General features: G+C 28.1%; 1 protein-coding gene across 1 annotated transcript in view; it reads right to left on the reverse strand.

Moving 5' to 3' along the window:
- Positions 1–21,916, reverse strand: part of LOC108565847 — a 28,097-nt gene that overhangs the window by 5,871 nt on the left and 310 nt on the right. The gene's annotated exons all lie outside the window — the stretch shown is intronic.

Raw genomic sequence — 21,916 nt, forward strand, 5'->3', positions numbered from 1 at the left:
AAATTATTTTCCAACAACTTTCTTTTATTACCTTTCATTCATCATTTCCAAAATGCCTGAAAACGCGCTCCCCCGTATATATTGTTTTAACTGCCGTTTTGTAAATTTCATATTTCATCCGGAATAATTAATTCCGCTAAAAATGTCACATTAATTAATTCCATCGATTCCTATTTCTAGTGACTTCTGCAATTCTGCCATGAACAAAAAAGAATAAATAGTTGAACAGAATGTATTGTATTTTAATATTGTATATTATAAAACCAGTGCACAATTTATGTGGCATGAAATATTCATTTTTGCGCATCGAAATTATTCGCTTTGCCCAATTCAAATTATAATTTAATAATAGACCGCTATTTATTTGTATCGAACCGAATGGATTTTCATACAATTTGCATCGCTTTACGTTACATTATAATATTATCAACAAAATATTTGATTGTTTTCAAACGATACGATTACATAAATTGTTTTTAAACATATTTACTTATTTAATCATAAAGAAAATATACTTTAATTTGATATGCAGAAACAATTCGAATATAATAACAAAATATTATCAACAATATTTGTACAAATAAATTGTTTTTTAAATATATAAAAATATTATATTCAATAGTTTATGAACTTAATATGAATTTAATTACATTTCGAAGATACTTAGTTTTTAATTAATATTTAATTGCAATACAAGCGTTTTCAATTTTATTTTCCTCAATTACATAAAAATGAGTTATCTATCAACAAATATGATAAATCTTCGAATTTCAATAAACATTTTGACCTTCCCTTTTTTCGAATTTCAATAAAAAATTTGACCTTCCCTTTTTTCAGATTTTCGTTGCAAATACCACCAGAGTTTAGTTATTATCGGTAAAAATAAGTCCCTTCAAACCTTTCTACGTAAAAGCTCATAAAATCACAAATACCTGAATATTCGGAGAACTATGAGAATATTTCTCAGATTTGTCATTTCTTTAAAAAGAAATCTTTTAAACAATGTTTCCGTATAAACATGTATAAAAGTCATAAGTTAATAACTTTTTTCATTAAAATTTTAATTAATTTTTTAAGTAAAATACTAATTGTTAATTTAAAAATTAAATAACTATATTTTAATTGTTGATTCCAATAATATTAAAACTAAATATATTAATCCTGCATATTTGTTAGAAGGTTTGTTAGAATTTCTAACTCTAATTATAGGCAACTGAAGCAAACATTGCCATATTTTACGGTATATTAAACACAGATGATTGTTCATTCTATCTATTCAATACAACAGATGCATTCACCATGAACTAACTAAATTATCAATTGGATGTTTGTTAATCGGGATAACATAATATTATACGAGTTTGAATTCCACGGAGCGGCAGATCTCATGAGTATTCTCCAGTATATATTGACTACCATCCTCATACATCGGAAGATCCCCCAGTTAATAAAGTTTGCGTTAAATAAACACACGATATGCCAGTTCTTGTGCCGCTTCGATGAAAAGGTATTCTCTTTCCTGATACCCAATCGATGCGGAATACGGAGCTTCCTCTCACGATGAAATTAAATTAAAGATTTACTAAGAATTTCCAAAACATTTTTTACATGAAATAATTTGGCTGTAAAATGTATGATGATTTAATTCATCTTTGTTCGGAGACAAAATTATACATGCAGTTTTATGCAAATTTGTTAGCTTGTTTCCATTTCTGAATGAGAGATGAGCAGTAGTTTCGGATTCGGTAAATATTATTATGAAAGTCATGTCAGGAAACTTCAATCAGTGGTAATGCGAACTGCCGAAACCAGAGTTTATATTAAATTTTAGTTGAATATATTGATTCGCTCTGGTCGGATTTAGGAAAGAACATTTTATAAGCGTAAACTGAGTACGAATTGTTTTATGAGCAAAAAAAACTCTAAAAACCTGATTGAAAAAAAAAACCTTTCAAATCGATTTATAAATGCAGTTACATATAAATTATTCAATTGCTTTTAAACCAAAAAGTAGATCAGGCTGTTTTTTGTTTTGTTATTGTTCATTTTATGTTTATTTCCCAACAAAATAATGAATATACTATTATTATTATTATTATTTAAAATATGAAATTTAAACACTCTATTATAAAACAATCAATGTTTATAAAATAAACAAAATATTAATAGATAAAATAATTCATTTTGTATACATTTCTTCTTTATTATAACAAATGTAAATAATTATATTACTTTTTTGAATACTTAATTATAATTTCGGTTTTCACAAATAGCGTTATGTTTGTTTTGAAGGATTTCTGTCCATGTTATGATTTTGTCCTTTTGATAATTGAAATTTATCACTTTTAGCTTCCTTTAGAAGCCAAATGCGTGTAATTTTATTAGCATCTGTTAGTTTAGGTTCAATTTTAACAGGAGTGCAATACCGAACATTTTCCACGTATTTTAGTTTTTTATTTTCCTCAAGACAAGAAAGCTGTTGACGCTCACAAAGAGGGGTCTATATCACAAGCCCGACAACCGAAAGACCGTCTATTGAAATCCCGACTGTATCGAAATCTCGACGTTCGAAATCCCAACTATATCAAAATCTCGACAACCATAATTCCGAATGTATCAGATTCTCGACAACCATAATCCCGACAAACATAACACGACTATATCAAAATCCCGACTATATCGAAAATTTTTACAATAACATTTTTAAATTATTCCGTAGGTCAGCGTAGTCACCTTGTGCTACAATTTTATTATTAATAACAATAAATTATTATTTATCTATTTATTTTTTTTTAATTATTCATAATATAACTTAACATTATGAAATAATCTCAAATACAATTAGATTATTAATTGTTATTATTTATTATTAACAACAATTTAAAAGTTACTATGCTTCGCAATAATTTAAAATTGTTATTGTAGACATTTTTTATATAGTCGGGACTATGGTTGTCGGGATTTTAATATAGTCGGGATTTTGACTATTATGTTTTGTCGGGATTATGGTTGTCGGGATTTTGATACAGTCGGGTTTTCAATAGACGGGAATTTGATTGGCGGTATTTCGGCTGTCGGGCTTGCGATTGCCACCGCACAAAGAGATATGTGAAGTGTTGATAGTTTAACAGAATACAATTTTTCACTCAAACATAAACAACGACCAGCTGAAGTTTATGATGACCATATCAAAGTCTTACTTGAATTATACCATTTATTTAAAAGTTTGCAAAAACTAATTATGATGACCTGAAGACGCACTTAGTTTACTTTTTTGCTGAAGAGGACTAGAAGTTCTATGAGCACGGAATCATGAAGTTACCAGACAAAATGATAATTGATTAAAGTTTATTAGTATACAAAAAAATGAATTTTATTTCACACAAAAAAACCGAAATTATTTTATTACCAATCCAATATTTTCAATTTCTTCTTTTATTTTCTATTCTATTTTTATTTATTTTATGCATAAATTTTGAATGCAATTATATTTTATGTAAGAAATAATGGAACTTTATTTTCTTTTGCAAAAACTAATTATTTGATAAAATCGATATTCATTCCGCAGTGCAGTCAGACGTGATACCGCTAAGATTACCTCGCCATTGCTTCCTGCTTTATCAATATCCTTGAGAATCCTGATTATATTTCCAATATCTGAGAATTGTAATAAAAGATGAAATTATTAAAAACGCATTTATCAATGTGGACAGACAATGTAAATCTTATAAAAGTTATAAAAAGAAGCTTTAATCTTTTTTTTTTAAGTTTATAAGAAAAAGCAATTATTTTTTTTACTTTTATAACTTTAATTAATACTGATTTACTTATTATTCATTAAAATGTTATTTTTGTTTAAAGGAGTTAATTATTATTTTTATAGTTAGAAAAAGTTAAAAGATTTTTTTGAATTTTTCATATTATTATGAACATTAGATCTTAACATTAACACTTCTTCTTAAATCTGGATCATTTTCACTGAAAACAATAAAATATTTTCAGCAACTTTTTAAATCTTTGATTGTTAACATTTTTTCAACATTAACTTCATTACTTACTTCTTCATTTAATCAATATCGTCTTCATTGATATTTTGGAAACCTATGTTGTTTTCTTCTTCTAGTACAACATATTTTGTCGGATAATTATCGAATATTGGGTTTAAATTGCGTACTTTGTTATATCGAAGCTTCGTTAATAGAGGTAACGTTAATTATGGAAACTTCATACAAAAATATTTTCATGAAAATGAGTTAAACCAAAATAACACAAATATTTCACTGAATTCTCTATGTTATAATGAAACACGTATTTAATTTTATACAGGAACAAAATGAACGAGGACAATTCACTAAAAACTTCTGCGCCTGTGTTAAATTTGATAATTGTTTTGATTAACATCCGCGCAAACGTTTAATTGTCGAGAGTTTGAATTAAATGCATTTCATTTAATGTTAATGTTGATAGATTCACAATGCACTTGTGTAATATAATTAAACAGCTAGTACAAAAATGGGAAGAGATTGAGAAAAAATATAAAATCAAATGAGAAACTTGAAGAATTTAAGTGCACACATTCCTCCAGACGTATATAACTTAATTATCATGTAATTCTCGTTCAAAGTCTGGATCTGTAATTGGGAAAGTTTTCAAATTGTCTTACCAAATGAAATCCCTCAATCGGGCGCTTTAATTATGACGGAATCGCTGCGGGAATCGAATCCCAATTGGATAATAAATACAATTATTTATTAGTTTTTTTTTTATTTTGATAAAAATATTACAATAATAATACTAATAATAATATTCAGTAAATCAGTTAAACATACATAAATAAAAAAAATAGCGTATTTATTATATCTATTTTATTTACAAGGGAGATTAAGTAAATTTGTTGGCTTGTACCGCCAACAAATATGTTTATATAAATTGGAAATTCAATTTTATCTATTTGTATTCGTTACCATACTATTATTATTAAATTTAATTACATCTATGTGTTAATTACATCTATCAATAATTGATTAATCCGTTAGTTTATTCTTCCATTTCTAACACACTGGGCGACTAATAGCCGAATGGTTAATTCGCTCTACCCACAATTTCGTGGGCGCCGGTTCGAATCCTGGTCAAACCAGATCCTTTGTGAGCCCTCTCGGTGCTCCTAACCTACAAGACGACAGTCAACCAACAAATTTTTAAAAAATCAAATCATATGGTAACTATCTACCGGGAAAGATTATCCATAATAGTCAATTTCATAATGCCATCTCTCCGAAAGATGCTGAACCCTACTCCTGTATTCCATATCACTAAACTGGTGTGAGGATGGATTAGTAAATAAATATAGTTTGCTGAATTTCAGCAATAATTGCTTTTTTATCCATACTAGTCTCTTCAAAGTGAGTAATTTATCCAAATACATGACTAGGCATTTAATATGATCTTCAAGTGGAAATAATTTATTGCTTAAAATTGCCAAAGACAAGTTTTCTTTCTCCTCGTAAAAGTAACCTAAGTCGAATTCCTTTCGTTCTCTTGAATACGACATTATTTGAGCCAGTGCTCAATCTGATTTTATCCTATTTGCAATGCAACTTGTTATATAATCATAAAAAAGAGTAAAAGCTCGTAAACAGCCACAAACCAAATGTTAATAATAATTGTACCATATTAAATATAATAAATAAAATTTAAATTGAATTGGTCTTTCCTCCCTGTAATATATTTTTTTAGAAATTTTTCTGATGATAATTGTATTTTATGCTATGAAAATAAATTGAGTTGACAGTTTTGGACGTTGCATGGTGCTTATTGTTGAAGAGTTCAACAACCATTGTTTTCCATTTCATTATTTCATTTCAATCGCTCGTTTCCAATTCGCCAAATATCATAAATTCTACATTTTTGTTTGTTTCGTCCGTTTGTTTCTAATGGAACATTTCGTTTATGAAATTTGACAAATGGTTGAATTTCGTAATTGTGAATATAATAAAAAAATATNNNNCTCATTCTCATTTTATCCTAATTTAATAACCGAAAATAAACAAGTACATCATGATTTTGGATTGTTTCGAATTTAAATTGATGAAGTATAACAGAAAGTGTATGTACTAAATTTTAAAATATTTTGTATAAATCATTTGAATTCAATTAAAGTAAAGTGTTTAAATTTATATATGTGTTTTTTAAGGCAACTAATGAGATTTATTTTGCACATATTCTTCTATTAATTAATAAGTATTCTAATTGTAATTAACAATTGAAAAAAAAACTAAAATCAAATAATTTCATATTTTATAAATAAAGTTAAGCATCTATGGTGGATATAGTTTCTTTCGAATCGATCTTTGATTATGTAAAGTAAAGTTTGCGGGTTTCTACTGCCTACTGTATATATCAGAAAGTGAAAATTTTCAACATTTAAATCAACTAAAGTTATTTAGGAAAATGTCGTCTTTTAAATGAATCCTCCGGCTCCGAAGGAGTTTAGAAACTTTTTTTTTTTTCATCGTCACTTTCGTTGAAATAGGATAAGTTTAAAGAGCGTAGCACACGCGTTTAGTTAAAATATGCAAAGTGTTAATTTTATGAAATATTCAACGGAATTAATTAGGAAAATTTAATTAAAAAGGATGTCCTTTCTGGTACGAAAGGAAAACGTCTGCAAAAGTCATATCCCTCTCACCGCCTCCCATCGTTTTCGAAGGTGAAAATTCGGAATAACCGTTTACTACTTTCAGAGAATATCTTAGCCCAGCGCTACGGCTCTGCTCTTTAATCATGTTATATTAAAACCCGAGACGGCCAATGGATTTACAACCACTTGAGATATGAACAATATGAAAGTCTGGACTCATCCTCGCAAATATACCATCACGACCACCCAAACCCCCTTTCATCCCTCTTACCTCTCCTCCGTGCATTTAATTTCACTTTACTCGAAATTGAATCGTTAAAGAAACTTTCTTTAATACCTAATAATAAGACAAAAGCCGTTTTGCATGCGATGCATTCATCAAGTTTTTGTTAATATTAAAAAAAAAATCAGTACTCAATTTCAGCTCCACGACTTAAGAGATTATAATCTTCATTAACCGTACACATCAGATTTTTAATAACATTTCATAATATTTTTGTTTGTTTTATTTTATTTAATGTCTACACAAATACAGTTTAAAACTAATGCTAATTTCTTAATGCATTTATTTTCAGTAAGTGAGACAAATGTTGCGAAACTTTTCAACCTAATTGTGCTTCAATTTATCACAATGTCTTATCCTGTTGCTCCTCTGTAGGAAGCAGAACAACAGTTCAATTGTCTTGTGGCACATCCAAAATGTTAGGCTTTTTAGCATACAGATCACACTTCATTAAGACCTATCCATCTATGTCTTATTTCTCCCTAACTTATGAAACTTCTCTATACACCTTCATTACAATTAATAACTACGTTTAATTAATATATTATAACCCAATTTCATGTCCCTCTTAATAATACAACAATAACTCACACAGTACGGATTCGATCATTCCAAATTTACTATAGAAAATATCAAAACAATCTTTGTTTTAATTGAGCAAAAGTTTAAAAAAATAATACACAAAATTATTTTTGTGCGGCATATTTTTATGTGGTTTTAAAGTCTTCAGTTCGTCTGGTTATAAATAGTTATCGAAAAATAATTGAAATTCTTGTAATTCAAGCAATTTAATAATCTATTATTCAACTTTGCGGTTTCAATATAAAACACGATAATGCAATACTTCTGGTATTTTTGTCTTTCCAATGCGCTTCTTTCGTAATTTAATCAATGTTTTTCCAGAATACGCCGACAGCTATATTGGATTCCTATATTTCCTCAATTTTCCAAGCGTATTGTGTATATTCTCCTTTCTTTCTCATTTCGTATATTCCTCATTCTCGATTGATTTCATAAATAACATCACAACATATAATACATTAAAAAAAAATACTGTTTTAATAATCAAAATGCTTTAGTTATTTATTTTTGTTTGAAACATTAATTAATTAATACTAAAATGAAGCAAAATTAAGCAAATTTTTAAACTTTTTTTAATATTTGTATTGCTTAACGAACATTTCTCATAACGAATTAAACAAGTTGTAAAAAAATGACGATCAACGTTTCACATACTAGTAAGAAGCGTTGGTTTGAGGTGACTGAAGGGAACAATCTCACTCTCAGAGAGTTTTGGAAATATTACTTCCACATCGTTGCCTGTCTCAAAATGATCGAAAAGTACCCTTGTTTCTGCTTGGAAGAAGCTCCGGCGTTGTCGAAGGTGACTTTGAATGATTTGAGACAGTAGATGTAAAGCCTGTAGTCAACGAAATTGTGTCTTTGGGCAAGAACATGACGCTGGTGGTAGATAGCATCAGGATGAGAACCAAGAGCTGACCACCAAACAGCTAATGAAGTTGCATTGTGATTCACAACAAGAAGTTATGTATGGGAGTTTGTTATGAGGTAATAGCAAAGCAACAATCTTCCGGTGCAATAAGATAAATTCCTGGTTGGATCATTCCGCGGTAGAAAAAAGGTGATTCATGTTTCGCAATAAACGTTATATATATATTACTATTCTCCATACATATTGAAATAAACTTTGATCATTTGCAAGACTACAGATAATTCTTTAATTAAAAATTTGTTTAATCAATTAATGTTTAAATGAAGCAATACAAATTAAAATTAAGGAAAAGTGTAGTTTTTATTATTCTTACATATAAAAGCCATTACAGTAAATGTTAGTCAATCAATTATAAAATGAATCAATTATAATTATAACATGATTATTCAACATGATTTTTTTGAAATTTGATTTAAAATTGATAGATTTAAAATTAGTTTATCCATAATTTACATATTTGTTATGAAGTTGATTATTTAGATTTATGAATAGAAAGTTATTGATAATTTGAATTGGAAGTTTATAAAATGAATATTATTGAAAATATAATGATGTAATTTGAAATTCGTATGTGAAATCGACCGGTCGTCCTATACAGCATGCATAATTACGATATCAATTATGAAACATCAGCTTTTATTTCTACTTGCTAAAATGCCTAATCCGTACAAATTACAGCTATTAATTATTACGCACGCAGCGCACGCAAATAGCGTGTTTTGATGTAAACTTGAAAGCCATCAAACGCACCTGCACGTTATAAAAAATATAAGTGTTAAAATGATTAATGAAGTGATTGAAATTAATTTTGAAATAGTGTTGAAATTTGATTTAGGACTAACTATTTTTTTTTTCTTCAAAAGGTAGAAAAGCGTTAAATTAAGTGTGTTAAATCCGCGTTGTTAATTAAGCTTACCTCAACGATCATAATCGTATTTTATCGTAGTTTGTCATTTAATTACGCCACAATCTTCTTTTATAGGTTTAAAAAAGTAACTTCGTGATGGGTTTGGACATAATTTATTTCTATCCTCGGAGAGCACTAGTCTAAATCCCACACACTCGATTCGTAGTCTCCCAAAGAAACTAAAACTTTGAAACTACATCCATCAAGAACCCGGAACGAATCGTTTGCATTTACATGAAAATATATATTGTACTGTATTCAGAACTACAGAAATACTTCACATACTATGGCTTCGATCTGTCCGGATTCAATATAATTCAGTTTAAAAATTTCCAAATAAACTAAATATTAATTGAGCAAAATAAATTCTAAATTCTATGTATTTAGTTCCTCTATTAGACCAGTTTCAAACAGTTACCTAACAATTACCTAATCATCGATTAGTACGGTTTCAAAAAGTCTGTGATATTAGAGGAATCGATTAAGTTTTCTTAATCCATGATTGACATATTTAAACAGTTGTTGTGAACGTACAAAAATCGATCCGACTTTATTTTGTTTCAAAAGTGACCGTAAAACTTACAGGAAACAACAATTCCAGCTCGAAATGAATGCCTCGAAAGTTTATGTAACTAATCCACCTAAACTTTGTAGAAAACAAACTCCAGACTCGAGAATATTTAATGAAATCAAAGCAAACAATTTGCAATTATTCAAAATAGTTGAATAACTGTATTAATATTATTTATTCTTCAATTTTTGTTTTGGATTTATCAAAAAAAAAACAGTAAAATTTTAAAGAAAATATATCAAACGATTTCTTAACAAAAAAATAATTATAAAGTGATTTACTCAATTTACCTAAATTTACATATTGAAAAGACTTTGATTTTAAAGACAAATAATAAATTGTAAATATGTAATAATTAAAATATCTAAATATACAAAATTGTATTTATATACAGTGGAACCTCGCATAACGAGCATTTCGCTTTACGAGCAAAATGAATTGTAAGAAAAATGACTTGCTTAACGAGCGATGTTTCGCATAACGAGTGACGATGAGAAGAGAAGTCCCGGATTGCGCGCCTGCTACATCATCTTTAAACTCGTTAAGCGAGGTTCCACTGTATATCTAAAATCAAATGTTTGATATTGACCTACTTCGTTATTAGAGGTAGAAGGAAGTGCTACAAAACTAAAACTGGTATTCAAATTAGTTAAGTTTTTTTTTAATCAAGTCCGAACTAATTCCAACTTTTTTTCCTTTTGTCTACGTTTAATGGAGTTTTCAGCATTGAGCTCAAGGACGGCTCGAAACATGCTGCATACGTGGGTGGGACCAGAGGTATATAATATTGGATGCCGTCGGCTGAATCCTGACGGACATTTTGTAAGGTACGTGTAAAACACATGCTGCAAAACCATTTCAGTTATGTGGATATGCTTTTCCGCTTGGAAAATGTACTCGTGTCACAGTAGTAGATATATATACCTATCCCCATTGTGTAATATGATGTGGTTGCAACATAGTTTTTATTATTCTACATATTCAGAAGACAAAAATTTAGAAATATTTTTAATAAAAATGAATTATGGAAGCAGTTGATGTTAGGGTCACATTTTTTATTATTTATTTATTAAAAGCAGACATATTTTCACTAATATGTAAAATATTAAGTCCTTTTTTGCAGTTTTAAAGTTCAAGATTAGTCCGGTTTCAAATAGTGCGGGATATTGGCGAAATCCTCTCTATGTGAGGTAGAAATTTCTTGATTATTTTCCAAAAAAAATATAAATGTTATAAGCGAATAATCCTGTAGTAATTATACATTTACTTCTAATGAAATTACATTTATTTAATATAAAAATTAAATCATAAACTCTATAAATATTATAAGTAATTAATGTTTAACTGCAAAGAATAATTAATTCAATTGGAGACTAATGAAATATATCTGAACATTTAATTTCGCCTCTCTGCAAATGAAAATTACACACATCGTACATTGTAGAATTTCGAGGGCAAACACTTGAACTAATTGTATTTAAATACTACATGTGCATTGCAATTTCGTTGGTAGGACCGGTATAAAAAAAAAAGAGAACCCGTATACCCGTGTTTCCCATCTCCATAATTTATTCCCCTAATTTGAATTTTTGTAGCCTCTTTAGGCTATTTTACGATTCATTTTATTGCAAAAATATTACGCCGACAGTAAATTAGCATTACCTATTTACGGTCGAGGCGCACAGTGTAAACATCGGATTTATATCTTTTGTAACGGGCAAACGTAAAGCATTTTTGTTTGCAATTCAATTTAATTCCCAAAGATGGATGGATGGATGGATGGATTGCGAGGAGGAACGTAAAATTAAAATTTATATAAATAAAAGAAAAAAAAAGAAACAAATACTGATGACGATTTGTCGGTTTTTAAAACCGTTTTTTAAGATATTTATATAATTCTAAATCATAAAAATAATTAATTATTTCATTAAAAAATATCAATATTTTCACTAAATCGTCTCTGAGATACAACGAAAATATTGTTAAATGAATCCCGAAAGTAGGAAATTTTATTTTTGTTAGTTTTACGTTGAAATTTTCTTTCAACCAGTTACAAAATGTTGAAGTTCGATAATCGTTTTAAAAAAAATAGGTTTTTATATAAACCCTAGTACTGATTATGTGTGTTTCTTTTTTGTTTTGTTGACTCCGGATGTAATTAGGATTCGTTTTTATAACCGGATAAGCGGGTTAAGTTAAATTGTGTTTCACGGAAAAAATTGCGGTGCGGAAGTCATGATAATTGGTAATAGATTTTTTTTATATGCGTTTATTAAAGGCCAAAGGTTGTAAAAAATAATTAAAATCTACTGCCGTAAAGTTCTGCACGAGTTTTAATTAGATATTTTTGTGGAGTTAATTTTAACATTACAGTTTTATTTAATCAAATATACAAACTTATATATTGACAATTATATAACTCATCGAATCAAATGTTTCTAAAACTATTAAAAATACACTGAAAGTAACTATTGATAATAATGATGATTAATACAATTATAATCACTGCTTTAGTGTTTTATAAAATAAAATAGTTGTAGTATATTCAACTACTTTTTAATTTAAAAAACCTTGTATATTTTCTATGAGATTAATTAAAGTAAATATGTTAGACTTATCGGTGATTTACCAATTGACCGGTTTTTACTAAAAATATTTAACAAAATTAGCGGTAAACAAAAATAACGGTAAATTTGGATTATCATTTATATCTTAAGGAACATATTATAATGAATTTACAAAGTTTGTTCAAATAAAAGTTTTTTTTTTTAATATCTTGGTAAGTTTCTTAACCGATTAATAAAGTTTCTTTAAAATAAACGGTTTTTTAAGAAACGAAAACATTTATTTCTGTAAGATAAAAAAATGTCTATTGAATATTCAATGGATTGAGTTTACATGAAACATATTGAAAACTGCAAGGATATTAATGTAAAGGAGGCAATTAAAAAGTATTTTCCTCCCAAAGTGTTTCGAATATTAAAAAGCGGCGAGCACAAAATATAATCCAACGGATTAATTTTCTACGATTATTATTCAAATTGAAAACAAGTTGTTCGAGTGGTTCAACCGATAAACTTCGGCCGATTAATTTAATTGTCGGATTGAATATACACGCAAACATACCAACAACAAAAAAATTATATATATTTGTATAAGAAATTAAACTTTAAAAAGCTGCGAATCCGATAACTTTCAACAACTTATTTGGGATGTTAATGTCGAAAAATATCAAATACCAAAGCGTTCGGTTCCGACGCTTCGTTTCAAGTTTAATTAAAATACGTTAATTAAATATGCTGACACCTGCGATACAAAATAACGTAATTTAATTAAGTTCGTCCTGAAATTTCGAGCGGAAAATGTGAAGACACAACTTATATAAGTGATGTTATTTCATACATTAACTATTAATTTAATTTTTCTTTTGTTCGATGATTTATATTATAATTTTTTCAATTATTTGGTTCAAAAAAATAAAATTTCATACTGTATTCTTATAGTAATACCTCGCAGATTTTAACCCTTTGTCATCTGACGATACTTACAAGTACCGGCACATTTATATAACTATTTAAATTATATAGAGACATGAAACTGATCTAAATAATTGTTGGTACTTTAATGTAATCCTTATATTATATATAAGAAAGTTTTGTTTGGCAATTGGAAACACCAAGTAAGTATAAACCTGCAGTCAAGTAATACTTGTCACTTTTGTATAGGTTTTTTTATGTTGTAACGAAAAGAAAAATTGTAAAGCAGAATTCAATGAAATTACTATATTTTTTTCATAGAAAAACTTAATTTTAATATGTTTTCAAGATTTTTTTTTATTATTTCAATTACAATTAGGTGACAAAGGGTTAAACTCCTCAATTATTCCGGTTTCAAACAGTCCGTGATATTCGCAGAATTGATCATACAAGTTATTTTTGTATTCAGTTTTCGATTCAAAAAAATTTATATAGAATTACAAAATTGATGCAAATTCATATAAGATTATGTTCCTATTGATTTTCTATTTGTAATCAACGTTATGTATTTTTTTTGTAAGTAATTCGATTGGAACAAATTTTAAATGAATTGGTTTTAATCGATTAATCCGATGAAAATTGATTTAACGATGGACATCAAGACCAACGAGCGGCTTATCCCACGAAATACCGTCGGTAATTGGGATAACAAGCTACCTAAATCGACATTCTGGAATATTCGGAAAGCTCATTTAAATAATGGTATATACAAATTAAATAGTATTATAATAAATTGTGTATCTAATTGGAATTAATATCATATATTAGATAATAATTATATTTAACGATACATTATAAATTGGATTATCGTTTAATCAATGAAAATATTTATACACAATTTGTGTAATTAATGTAATTTTATTGTTTTTTATTTGTGAATAAAATTGGTTAAATTATAATGGATAGATTTACGTAACTTTTGATGTTGAATAAAACGTTTGGTATGTGTTATATAGGGATTATGGTTATCCTGGCTTTAGTTAATTTTGTTATGATTACAAGGTATTGCTAGGAATATATTGGCAGGGTATCATAAAACCGCAAATATATTTAATATCGTTTAGCATGTAGGCGATTACCGTTAGTGGTATAAGCGGTGCAACCCTTTTGGATACATTAAAGCCTGAACTATTTATCACCCAATAATAGAATGAGGTGTGCGTCAGTTGCACATACACCGAACGAAAACCGATTTCTTGCAGTTTCAATTTTCGCCATCTCTCTAAAATCTTTATCCTTTTTCGTCCTTCATCTGACCTTTCATCTCCTTTGCATCCTCTTAAAACAATCGCGCGTTATGTGTGGCCGCACCGCAGATGAAAGAGTTACTAGGGTAGACAATTTCCGTTCGTGTTCGTGAATAAAACATGAAACAAAAGATTTATGCAGAATTACTCCATTGATATACATGCCCAGGCCTCGAGACCCTTTTCGGGACTTCAACCCAAACACCCTCGACTTTCCGACTTTCCCGCCTTCCATCGTGCAGCCCCCATTTACATAACGGCCCGTTACCATTTTCTCTGCATCTGTTGATTCCTTGAAAATAACGCTCCACGAACCGCATAAATCACTCGCATGTTTCCCTTCCAACCCATCGACACATCAAACATAATAACTTAACCCACAATATGCAGCACGGAATTACATCCAGATCACGTTCATCACCATAACATTTCCTCCCAAACACGTTATTACGACATTCCTTATGTCAATGTTTTAACAACACCAATGTATCTTCACATCGGTATCAAAATTACCTTCAACTTGTCTCATTTCATATATTTATATTTACTTTACATCAATAATAATATTTCTGATTGATCGCGTGTATCGAGTTTACTCCAGCAATTTTATAAATTTACATTTCCCGATTTCCGGGGAAAAATAATAACATTCACAAGAAAAATGTAATACACTTATAACTCGCTGTACTCGGAAATCAAAATCCAATACATATTTATTTATTTTATAATGTACAAACACAAAATTAATACATACGAATATGTTTGTATACATGAGCAGAAATTTATTGATGTATGTTAAAATTTTAAGTATCAAATGAAATTATCAAAAAAATGTATTCAAGCAAATTTCATTGAAAAATGGACAAACATTAACTCTTATTTCCTCAAATTCCAATTAGATTCAATAAATCTACCTGATTGTTAAGGATATTTCACCAATTAAACTAAATGCTTTAGCCAGAATGATATTATTACCGAGTTTTCAATTACTCAAACTATAAATTTGAAGGTTGACTAGTTCTATTACTAAATGATACTTTTTTTAATAATTTTTCGGTAGTTCCCGGGATTTCCGGAAAATTAGTTTTCCGTTGCGCGGGAACAATTCAAAATCTAGAAAAAGTAACACACAATTCAAATGCAGTGGAAAATCGCTTAACGAGCAAAATAAATTGTAAGAAAAATGACTCAGAAAATGGAACGCATTAGTTTATATGTGGAAAATTGTTTCACTATACGAGTAAAAATCCGGAAATTTTGGAACGGATTATGTTCGTTCAGCGAGGTCCCACTGTAATTATATTAACTTCACATCAATTTATCGATGCAATCTTATACTTCTTGCTGTAATGTGACATTTACCGATAAAACATAACCTCGCTAGGTAATATAACATGTTATTTGATAATTTTATTAACTTAAGAAAGAAAAAATATAATTGAGAAAATTTTATAAATATTTGATATAAATGAGAAAAATCATATAAACTATTCGAATGAAACTTTGAAAAGTATTAAAAATGAAATATTCGTTATACAAATAACAAATTCTGAATTTTCATATTTCACATTTGAAAATGTTATTCAAATGATAAAAAATGTAATAAAAACTAATTATTATTGTTTTCACTATAATTCTTAACCCCATGTCTTTCAGTAACAAATATTAATCTATGACAAAGTAAATTAATTACTATTGAATTAAATTGCAATAATATACATATTGTCGTTTTAATACAAAAATTTAATACATAAAGCATTTTTTTTACTTGCACAAATAATTAATAAAAATGTAATAAAAAACAGTGCTTACAATGGTCACAATGAGTTTATTGTGTTTTGCTATATATTCATATATCAAAGCAATATACTTTGTATGCAAAATTAATGGAAGTAATTAAACCACAGCTAAATTAATTTAGTATACGAAAAATAACATAGAACATCATCATTCAGACCCGACGAAAATTCGCGTTGTGAGTTTTATGTATATTTTGATTGGTACCTTTGTTTATAGTCGTGCAAAAATCGATGTGACATTAAAAATATGTGCTTTTAATTGTTTCATATGTGTAAAAAAATGCTAATGGAATGGTAAGTACTGTTCGAAAACATTGTAAGTAAATGCAAAATATTGATGGAAATGGATTTGGTTGCGCACGTTCGAAAACAATTTTATTTTTGCAAATGTAATATGAGGTGAAAATGAATTTTATGTTTTAATTGCCGTTTGAAATATTTATTTATTCATTTCCAATAATTTCAATAATTATTAAATTCAGAACAACATAATTAACATATCCAATAATAATTAGTTAAAAACCGAAAAATAATTAGTATTAATTCATTATATTCATGTAAATTGTAAGTCGTATGCATATTTTCAGATGAAATGTGAAGTTTTTCATCTAGAAATACTTTCTTGTTATATAACAAATTCGTGGTAAAAATGTTAATAATGATTAATCAATCATTTCATAACTCGTTTTCTTTTTAATAATATAAAAAACATATGATAACTTGACCCAATTTAAATTAGGTAAGGTGTTAATTTCTGAAATTGTTGTCACATTTAAGAAGCATAAGGAAAAGGTACTAAACTTTGGTGTTGGTTTGTGTTTGCTTCTCCAAATATTTTCTATTTTACGAGCAATTGTTCTATAATCAACAAATAAGAGTCTTCAAAGATAAACAGAAAAGAAGAAATGATTTTGAATAAATATAGAACAAGAGGTTATTATTGATTTGCTAGTGATGTAGAACCCCCAGCCGCCTAAGAAACATTAAATTATTTCCATTTTATTTTGAATCACTGCAATCTAATGAGTAAAATATTAAATCAATTTATATTCATTTTTTGGTGTAATTGTATCAACGTCCCCCGCAACACTACGTGAGGCGACTACTAAAAGGTTGGAGAGCACTGATGTAGAAGATTAACACATTGAAACTGCAGCAGATCGGTCAGTTTCGGATGAAATAATTCACATTATTGATCATATTTGAATTAGTTTGCTAATAAATTAGTGGGTTCGAATCGGTGTGGTTTTGGGTACGATGAATCCCTTTTGTAATTACCGATCTATTTCAATCTTGCATGTCATCTAAGAAAGATCCGTTTATCGAATTATCTTGAACTAAACCAATTAAACCAATTATCTTTTTTTTGTCTGCTAAGATGAACAGAAAAAAACAGGAATAATGTATTTATAATTGATTAATTAATTTAAGATAAATTGAGAAACTTTTTTACATAACACGACAGTTTTATATCATTTGTTTAAAACATAATACTTAGCAGTGAAACAATAGTAAAAATATAAAAGTAATTTTAAAGCATAGATTTTATTAACAAGTTAAAAAAATGTATCAAAATAAAATATATTGTTTGCAACAAACTGAATTATTAATAACATTCGGACGTAAAGACTTTTGTTCCAAAATAGGTAAAAAAAATAATAGACACTCAAATAATTAATAAATAAATAAAATATGCATAAAAATCTTCAATAGAGAGAAAGATAAATGATTTACAATCAAAAATTATTAAATGCAAAATCTTATATTTATTTGAATCCTTCACAATTTTTAAACTAAAAACAGGTAATTTTAGAATTTTAGATCATTTTTAATCAAAATACGTTATTAGCAATATGAAATGATGTTATAAAAATATTATTATATAATTATTGATGTGTAATACTTAGTTTTAGGTTAAAAGGCATTTAAAAATTACGAGTTTCGTACGATACACGTTAAAAGTTTAACGACTGCTGGGACGCTTTTTTACTTTGCATGACATTTACACGTAGCATTGGTAATTAAATCTTGAAAAGCTCTACATTATAAATTGTGAACTTCAAATGTACAAAAATTGAGAGTCATAATTAATTAATAACAAATTATTGATTTGTTCAACAAAATTTAAACAATGAACAGAAAATGATTTAAATATATTTTTTTTAATAGTTATATATTAATTAGGTTTGAATGAGTGCGAATTCAGTATAGTACGGTTTACAAATTTCAAAAATTAATTTAAAAGAAAACATAGACAAAATTATTTTTTAATACGCAAATGATCATATTTCCTTTGTACATATAATTATGTTTTGTACTGTTTATTTTTATGCGGTCTTGAAATCCTCGATTAGTCCGGTTTCAAACAAGTTACCAAGTCCGGTTACCAAGGTATTCTTGTAATTAAATAAATTTATTTGTCCTTTCAACGAATGGACTGAAGCTTTTCTACCAGTTTTTATAAACTATATTTCATATCAACATATTTCTGAGCAATTATTCATTACTAGCAAATTATTAAACAGTATTATTATTAGCTCGATGTATGATGTTGAACAATGAATGGAAAATGCAATTCCTGTGTAGACGACTCCACGCAGGACCCATTCATTACGATTATGATAAATAATAATAACAGCAATGAAAAAAAGGGTCAAATTTATGCGTGGCGCGTGTTGTGCCGATACACACGATAAATTAATTTGCGTCCATTACGCCCTTTTGGCAATATTATTACTATTAAGCGTTCCGACAAGGACGCAAAAGCAGCAAACCAGAAAAAAAAAGGAGAACGTACATATAAAAAAAAGCGGTGTAGGGCCGAAGCCTGGGCCCTAAAGCACATTGCGATGATTACGATGCCGCCGGGTTACGTTTAAGGCGAAAGACTTTACAGCGTTCGCATCGTAAACAATGCACGGTAATAACGATTCTTGGCTAGATGAGATTCTCTCACGTAATTTCCTATAAGCCCTAAACTGTTTATATTGCATTAATTGAAACTGGGCTTAAAAGCTCGAATCAATCCCGTCGCTTCGTCGAAACCAAAATAAAATTAATATATGCAAATGGAGCTTTGATTATTCATGCGGACATAATTAGTCCGATTATGGATTCATCTTTTCATCGGTTGCGTAATGGAAATGTATGTGTGTTTGTTTTTTTTTAACACTCGTCATTCGTTCAGCTTCAATATATTTTTTGTTTTGTTCTATTTTTTTGTTACCTTCGTTTCGTAACGCCAAACGTCACTTGAAATCAACTGGAACGAACGCATCGCTGGGATATTCCGTACCTGGTTTACATAATGTGCTTTCAAATTCAAGAATACGAACTTGCTCGAATTGACTTGCATTCGAAGAACACTTGTATTTTGAATACATCTTAAATAAAACTTTTGTATGGAAGGAGTTTGTGGAAAGAATGTAAATAGCATGCAGATTGTTTGTCATTCTAGGATGTACGTACTATCTAATATTCTTGGGATAGTTACAACGAAATTATCCCGTTGCAAGTAGGTCGTTCAATTCTGAACACGACTATTCGCGGCACTTGTTACCAACTGCTAACCGTTAAACTAATGACCACTAGACCAACTAGCCAACAACAAAATGGTCTAATGTAAACTTATCAAAGGACGATAATTATTGTATAAACATGATCTCTTTAAATATAATATCATTTGATAGACAAAAATAAAGTAAGGTTTAACTAAACTTTCTTTTAAAACTTAACAAAATTGCAAAAACTTATTTCGTTAATTCTTATTATATAGATATAGTTTTTAAGACTAGTTTAAATCTAATATGTATAATTTATATCATGAAATTATAATTGTTACATGTAAAAAAAAAAATTGATATAATTTGACAAAATGACTTCATAATTGAAAACAATATGATTTTTGAAATTTTAATATTTTGATGAAAATTATTGACTGAAATGATAATAAGTTTCCAATTTTATTAATTATCCATAATTTAATAATGTACATTCATTGAATATTTGCGATATTTAAAATTTAGTAAAATATAAATGTTTTTTTACCAGAAGGACTAAAGATACAAAACACATATAAAAATAATACTTAAATTTAAAGAAATATTAAAATAAAAAAATTAACACCTCTAAAATGTATATAAAAGAAATAAATAATAACAAAATATACGAACCAGAAAGACTGTAGTTAATAATGAAAAATAATATTTGAAAAGTTGCAAAATAAATAATATATAATATTCTTATTTTCTAACAAAGAACTGAAAAACATCATAATATAATTTCAGAGATAAATGTTACAAATTATGTATTTTAAGAGTACAACGTGAATGTACATTACAACTGTTCATCCAACTGTATGTTACGCAAATCTCGCGTTATGTGTCTACTGTAATCGGTATTATTATGATGATGCGTGACATTGTGGCGGCTTTATTAAAAGCTCACGATTCAATCCTGTCGTATAAAACAATTATTCAGTAGAAAGAGACAAAATATCAAATTTTACGATTGTTACAGTCAGAAAACTTATTAACTTATTGTTAATTTTATATAGAATTTATTCATTGAGTATATGACATAATAAATTCTAGAAAAAAAAAGTTGAGTATAGACAACTATTTTATATAATAAATAAATAATTCTGAATAAAATATATATTTAAAATGAATACAGATTTTAATAATAATAATAATAACATTTATTGTAACAAATTACAAAAAACAAACTCAACAAAATACCATAAGTGGAAAATTAAAACAAAGTTAATTTGCTGCAAAGGGAAATAGGTTTTTTTACCGTACAGATTTTATTAATTCGATTTTTTGTATCAAAATGTAGATATATTTATGTAGGTATATAATTCATTAGACCTTTGCAATATATATTAATAATTACAATTATCAAAAATGTGGCTGTTTCAGAAATAATGTGTGTAATTAGGTAACCGTAACCGTATGTTATTATTATTAAATTATATATGGTCCATTGAATACAAGAATTTACTAACAGACCGCACATCCAATATTCCAATCATTTAATAAAATATTATCATTATAATAATACCTACTGTTTATCTATACATTTAACGTAAAACTAAACACGTTAAAATTTCAAAAGAATGAAAACCCTGCGCATCCACCATAAATATTATATGAGGAAAATACAAAATCGCTCTGCCAGATGCAGAATTAGCGGTAGTTGAAAGAATATCGGGGCATTTGATATTTGCTCTGACAGGATTTAATACGGACGAATTAAAATTCAATTGAAAGTTCATCAAACGTAAAATGGAATTGAAATTTTGTTCCGTTCCACGCACCGAACATTTTCAATCTGGATGCGCCAATACGGGCGACCGCCTTTCGCAGTGCTTATGATCTACACACATTAATGAATAAAAATAGAGATAGATAAAAAAA

The sequence above is a fragment of the Nicrophorus vespilloides genome, unplaced genomic scaffold (assembly GCF_001412225.1).
Source record: "Nicrophorus vespilloides isolate i.1.1-1 unplaced genomic scaffold, Nicve_v1.0, whole genome shotgun sequence".
Taxonomy (NCBI): Eukaryota; Metazoa; Arthropoda; class Insecta; order Coleoptera; family Silphidae; genus Nicrophorus; species Nicrophorus vespilloides.